The following is a 7,036-nucleotide window of genomic DNA, read 5'->3' as shown; positions in this document are numbered from 1 at the left end:
ATCTCACCGAAACGGAATATGCTTGCTTGTCAAGCTCATCCTTTCCTTATTTGATGTAAAGAATATTCACCATATCTTCACACACAATTTGTCTCTATCTTTGCTGCCAAGCAATAAATCTTCCTTAGCACGTCACTCCATCCACTTAAGCTTTGCCACGTCATCTCACGACTACATGTCAGCAACTTCAAGTGTCTGATGTGATCCCAGGCGTCTGATGTGGTCTGAGGCGTCTGAACAGATGCAGCTTCCTGATCTTCACTGCAAGCTGTTCTGGAACTACATCTTCAGATTCAGTGTAACTGTGTAAGAAAACATTATTACTTCTATAAAGCTAATCAAATCGGACTTGGATTCAAACGTTCAGATTTAGATTCGATCTTTCGTTTACATTCACACGAACTAACCCCCCCCCCCCCAAATTTTTTTTTTAATGTAACATAGTTTCCCAAAGCGGAGAACTTGTTTCATATTTCAAATCACCATCCAATACAGATGAGTATAATTCATGTTAATCCGTCATGATTAGAATCGATGTTGAGATAAACATGCTACCAAGGATGATAATTTACCTTTCTCCAAACCAAATCAGCAAATCTCCTACTTCATGAGTAACTCAATGTCCTTGCATCTCCAGAACCCATTTTCTCACCCGCAACGCAAGCATCAAACTCGTATCAGAGGGATTTGTAATCTGCAACTCCTAGCTTCTCTTCCTTGAAATCCAAATCCTTGGTACCAAAGTCACTAGATTGATCATCGAAGACATCTTTCTTCTTCTTCTTCTTTTTCTTCTTGTCCAATGTTGGGAGACGGTGTTTTAGAGAAGAGGAAAATTATATTAGGTCATTGTTATCATTATTAAATAGGTGTTTTGATTTCTTATAATTAATAATTAATGCATAATAAAACATGAAGTGTTAAGCTGGATCCATTTAAAAATTTGGGCCTATTTACTATAATTTATCAGAGATGAAGAGTAAAAGCCCGTAAACAAAATCGAACATGCCTTGTTTTCCACGAGGATCGAACTCGATCTGTCACACTCCTTTTAAGACACGGGCAGACACTCGGATCTTTAGCAAACGGGTTGGATAATTAAAATAATAATCTGAACACTTCACTAACAATTTAAAGATTTTTAATTTTACTTTTTTGACAGATTCATATATTACGATAAGTTTAAATGAATTTGAATATCATCAAGACCTTGTTATATGTACATCAATTAGACATGTATGGTCCTTATAAAGAGAAAATGTTAAAACTCTCACTCTGTCCACATCTCCTAGATTAAAAATATAATTCATGGTTGGGATTCTAGGGTTTATCGCCACCATGGAAAAAAGAAAAAAGAAAGTGGTCTCCAACCCAAGCAAGTCCCCAAGAGAAAACATGACGGAGATCATCCTCCCATTTGATCTATTGATTGAGACATTCTCAAGATTTTCATCGTAAGACCTGCGAGGTCTCGTTGCGGTCAAAGCTTTAGTCTTTCATACTGCGTTGTTGAGAATTCACCCAACTGTTTCTAAATATATCATCGGTTCGGCCGCGTATTTTATTCAACTTCCTATACAACGGTAAACGGATCTTTTACTCCATACCTCAAGAACTAGATTCAAACCGCAACTACTCTTCTCCTATAACTCCTTATTACTAGATGCATTTCCCTAAAGGTTTGGGTTCTGGGAAGATAAGTGTCCCTCTTTACCTAGTTTGATATGTAACAAATTTAAGAAGTCGATGCTCTGTAACCCTAGCACAAGATAGTACATATCTTTACCCATAGTGACAACCAAGAGGAATCAGATTACACCCTATCTCGGGTATGATCCAATCCAAAAAGTCTTTAAGGATAATACCTTGAAGAGTTTTCGATGTGATCATACTCGAGATGGGGTTTCATCTTATTCCTCTTCGTGGTCACTAGTGGTAAACATATGTACTCTCTGTGCTAGGCTTACAAATCATCGGTTCTTAGATTTGTTATAGATCAAACTAAGTGAAGAGGGACACATATTTTCCTCAGAACCCAAACTTTAAGGGAAATGCATATGGTAATAGGGAGATATAGGAGAAGGGTAGTTGCGGTGTGGATCTAATTCTTGAGGTATGGAGTAGAACATCTGCTTACCTTTGTGTAGGAAGGTGAATAAAATATGCGGCCGAACCAATGACATGATTTTAGAAACATTTGGGTAAATTCTCGACGATGCAGTAAGGAAAACAAAAGCTTCGACATGCAACGATACCTCGCAACGTCTTCAATTGAAATCTTTGAGAATATCTCAATTAAGAAATCAAATTGGAGGATAATCTCCATCCTTGGGGACTTGCTTTGGGTAGAGACTACTTTATTATGCCTTCTTCCATGGCGGCAATAAACCCTAGAATTCCAAACATGACTTGTATTTTTTATCTAGCTAGGAGATGTGGACGGAGTTAGAGTTTTAACATTATTATTTATAAGGACTACACATGTTTAATTGATGGAGATATAATGAGGTCTTGATGACATTCAAATTCATCTAATTGTATCGTAATATATGAATATGTCAAAAAAAGTTTATAAATCTTTAGATCTTCAGTGAAGATCAATGTTCAGATTATAATTTTAATGAAAAAATCCAAAACAATAAACTGATTTTTCATTTTAATTAAAATCATTGTTCATATTATTATTTTAATGAAATTATGACGCTAAAAACCTCATACTTAAAAATAATTAATTAATTATTAAAAAAAAAAAATAATATATTGAGAAAACTAATTTGACTGAATAAATATATTTACAAATATAGGAGAGAAAACATACCTAGCAATACAAAATAGGGTTATTCTACCATGAAAAGAATCAATATGTTAATAATCTGTTTCACATGGTCATACCTCCATGATTTTGAAGGTTTACAAATTTTAAATGTGCTTAATATATTTTATTATGCTTAATATCAAAATACAATATTTAATATTTCATATAGAAATTAATAGTTTACATAGGTGTTTTATTTTCTTTTGGTCTTTGTTTCGTGCAAAAATACTCTGAACAAAGAATTTTCTATAACCAGCAACTCAAAATATTGTTTGTAATTGTTTCTCTGTCTTTGATTATTTGAACTTATTTTCACAAGTTATTTTGAATAGTTTACTAGGAACATTCCAACAAATTATTTAAGTAAATTACAAGAATGGTAGATTTATCGCCACAATTACTACAACGTACTAAGACTCGACAAAATATCTGAAAATCTAAATATAGTCTTATCAGAAAATAGGGTATCTAAAACATTGGATAAGAGTATATATATTTAAAGGTTATAATACCTCATTCTAACTTGGATTCACTTTTTACATATAATTTATTATGATACATGTATAAGATTAATATTTTAATGTCTTATGATATTTTGAAAATATCATATGGCCTATATTACTCTTTCTGTTTTAATTTATACAAATTCAACATAATTTATAATTAATATTTTAATAATTTAAACATTTTTTATGGATCCGGGTCAGGTGTGGATAGCAGTGAATATAGGTATATCCATATCCATATAATTTTTGTCATGAATATAACAGATCTAGATCTAAGTACTCAAAAATTCAAGAGTATTTGATATGGGTGGATCCTATATTGTAGTATATTTAGCATAAACTTTATATAGCCTAATGAAAAATAAAGATCTAAAGTGGATTGCTTATAAAACATAAAAATGGAAAACTAAAGTTATATCCATATAGAAAAATGAGAAATAATCTTACTGATTTACATAGTAGAGACCTCGCAAAAAGAGAACATGATTTGTTTCTCACTTTCTCTCTCATTTCCGGAGTGAAGAAAGCGGGCTCGCCTAATCACCACCAATATCCTTGAGAACCAAAAGAGTTATATAATCTTCTACCAACTTCATTACAAAGGCTCGAAATCACAATGCTATAAAGAAGAGAAAATCACTTACCTATATCAAACCACATGCGTTCAAAGGTTTCAAAATGTGATGAGCGGTTTTGAAACTCAGATTCCAATTTTTCTGAGAACTCTAAATTTTTGTACTAGCGGCGGAGAATCTTAAGAGAAGTAGGGTTTCAATATGTGAATGGAACGACAGATTATATACTTTTATAATTGGGCCTTGAGCATTTGATTTTTAACATTTATTGGCCCATGAAAATGTAGTACAAAAAGAATATTGAGCCCAATTTATTGAGCCACTTCTACGGACTCCAAACCGAACTAAGTTAGGATAAGCCGAAACTTGAGTAAATTGGTTGAAAGCCTAATACAAAAGTCTTTCGATCAAAATTTATTTTTATACAGTTAAGATAAAAGACAAAAATTTCCTTCTATTTTGATCAAAAGACAAAAGGGAAAAAAAAGTTCAGTCTACAAGAAGCTGGTAGGGAAGTTCATTTTCAAATTCATTTAAAACATACTGTAGAATCTAAAACATATCACTAAACGAATAATATATAATTTTAACTAGTATTTATATATATAGAAAAAAAACAAATGACTTTCATAATTGTTTTAAAATTGATGATTGAATAATACCTGTTTTTTGTTTAGATTTCCAAAAATATTAAACTCCATGAACTAATAACCAAATGTTGTCTGGTCACACTTTTCAGTGTATGAACCTTAGATAAACTACTTACTTTAATAGGTTGGGACTGAAAGGGACTAAATGACCTAATACTCATTTATTGGTCCTTGTTTTCCTTTCCACCAAATTCGTTACTATAATGGGTTAGCAAATGATGAGAATATCCCTAGGATTCGACACTTTTAAGTTGAGCAAGGATAGATTTGGCTAGAAAGCCGTGATACGGAATAGAAGTTGAATGGTCGATGGATATCACAAGAAGCTTGCGGAATAGCATCACGATACCGAACTTAGATCCTTTGGATATACGCACCAAAGAGGCTAAGGTTTTTGCTGGATATACACAAGAACAAGAGAAAAGCTTGGATATACACACCAACTAAAAGATCTCTTTAGAGAAAAGGTTTTTGATAAAAAGGAAGGTGGAGTTTCAAATAGATTACAAGGGAGTTTATAAAGAAGAGAAAGAATAAGCCTTGGAACAAGTTACAAGGCTGTTCTCAAAAATACAAAGCAATAAATTCAAAATTTGAAATTTAAAAGATAGATTGACCCTCTTCCTCTTCTTGGTCGTGGCTCCTTAAGTGCATAAAAGGCCTTGGGCTTTTGATTCAACAAATGGGCAATGGTGAAGTGAAACAGTTGCCTCATTAAAAACCTTGTCAAGAAAACCCAGTGGGACAAAACTTGACAAGGCAAAAAGAGTACAACCATAACACTTTTCCCATTGTTGAATCACTTAGCTTGGATCAAAACCAAAGTGGTTTGACAAGCTTTTCCTACATACTTGATATCTTGATCGTGTTGGCTCCGAATCTGATTAATTAATCCTCCAACAGCTTCGTTAAATATTTTAGCTCTTGAGCGAGTCATTGGACCAGTTGGTGTGACAAGAGCATCCTCTGCTACAAGCTTATCCTCCTCTCCTAGTTTCTTATCCTCCTCTCCGAGCTGCTTCTCCTCAGCTATGAGAATAGCTTTTTCAAGTTTAAGCTCCGGTTCATGCTACAATTCCTTAGTGCTATCCATGATCATATCAGCAAATGTTTCATTCTGGAGCTACGAATAGCTTCATTAAACCGGAGTGCGCGGCGGGTGGTAACATCCGAGGAGATCCTGGTGGTTATTTTGGAGCCGTTAAGAGTTATAGGAGGCGCGTTGCTAGCGCTTCAGGAACGGGTTAGTGGTATGGATGTGCAGATTGCAGGGGAGTCGATGCCGGCAGATCTGTACATTAGTCCAGTGGAGCTGTATGATGTGATTCTTGGCTTTCCTGAAGGAGATGGGTACAAATGTGCATCTAAGGACGGCTTACCATCCTCAAACAGACGGGCATCCAGAGCGGACCATCCAGACGCTTGAGGATCTTTTGACGATGTGTGTGTTGGATTGGGGTGGTCAGTGGGACGATCACTTGAGCTTGGTGTAGTTTGGCTACAATAATAGCTACCAGGCGATTATTGGGATGGTTCCTTCTGAGGCGTTGTATGGAAGGCCATATTGGACACCTCTATAATGGACCAATATGGGGTAGAGGAGCATATATGGTGCAGACTTTGTTCAGGAGACTTTGGAGAAGATTCGGGTTCTTAAGTTGAACATGAAGGAGGCGCAAGATCGACAGAAGAGTTATGTTGATAAACGGCGCAAGGAGTTAGCGTTTGAGGTTGGAGATATGGTGTATCTCAAAATGGCGATATTACGTGGTCCTAACATGTCCCTTACTTAGAATAAGCTGAGTCCTAAGTATATGAGTCCTTTCAGGATTGTGGAGCGGGTTGGACCGGTGGCGTATCGGTTGGAGTTACCTAAGGTTATGCAGGCGTTCCATAAGGTGTTTCATGTGTCGATGCTGAAGAAATGTCTGCATAAGGATGATGAGGTGTTGGCTAAGATTCTGGCAGATTTTCAGCCTATCATGACTTTAGAGGCGAAACCGGTGAGGATTCTCGAGAATCGGGTAAAGGAACTTCGGCCTTAGAAGATTCCTTTGATGAGAGTCCAGTAAGATGCATCCAAAATCGGGTAAAGGAACGCATATCCGTAAGATGGCGTTCAAGACGAGATATGGGCATTATGATTTGTAGTGATGCCTTTCGGATTGACAAATGCACCAGCGGCGTTCATGAGGCTGATGAACAGTGTGTTCCAGGCGTTTCTGGATGAGTTCATTATCATCTTCATCGACGATATCCTGGTGTATTCTAGGAGTCCTGAGAAATACGAGGTGCACTTGAGGGCGGTTTTGGAGAAGCTGTATGCTAAGCTAAGCAAGTGTTGTTTATGGCATAGAGAGATGGGTTTTACGGGTCATATTGTGTCTGTAGAGGGAATTTTGTGGTGCTAGAGAAGATTGAGGCTATTAGAGATTGGCCTACACCGCAGAATGCCACGGAGATCTAGAGTTTTCTGGGATTGGCGGGATA

This window comes from Capsella rubella, unplaced genomic scaffold (genome assembly GCF_000375325.1).
Source record: "Capsella rubella cultivar Monte Gargano unplaced genomic scaffold, Caprub1_0 scaffold_2, whole genome shotgun sequence".
In the NCBI taxonomy this organism is placed as follows: domain Eukaryota; kingdom Viridiplantae; phylum Streptophyta; class Magnoliopsida; order Brassicales; family Brassicaceae; genus Capsella; species Capsella rubella.
The sequence above is the reverse complement of the archived record's forward strand: the minus strand, read 5'-3'. Positions refer to the sequence as shown.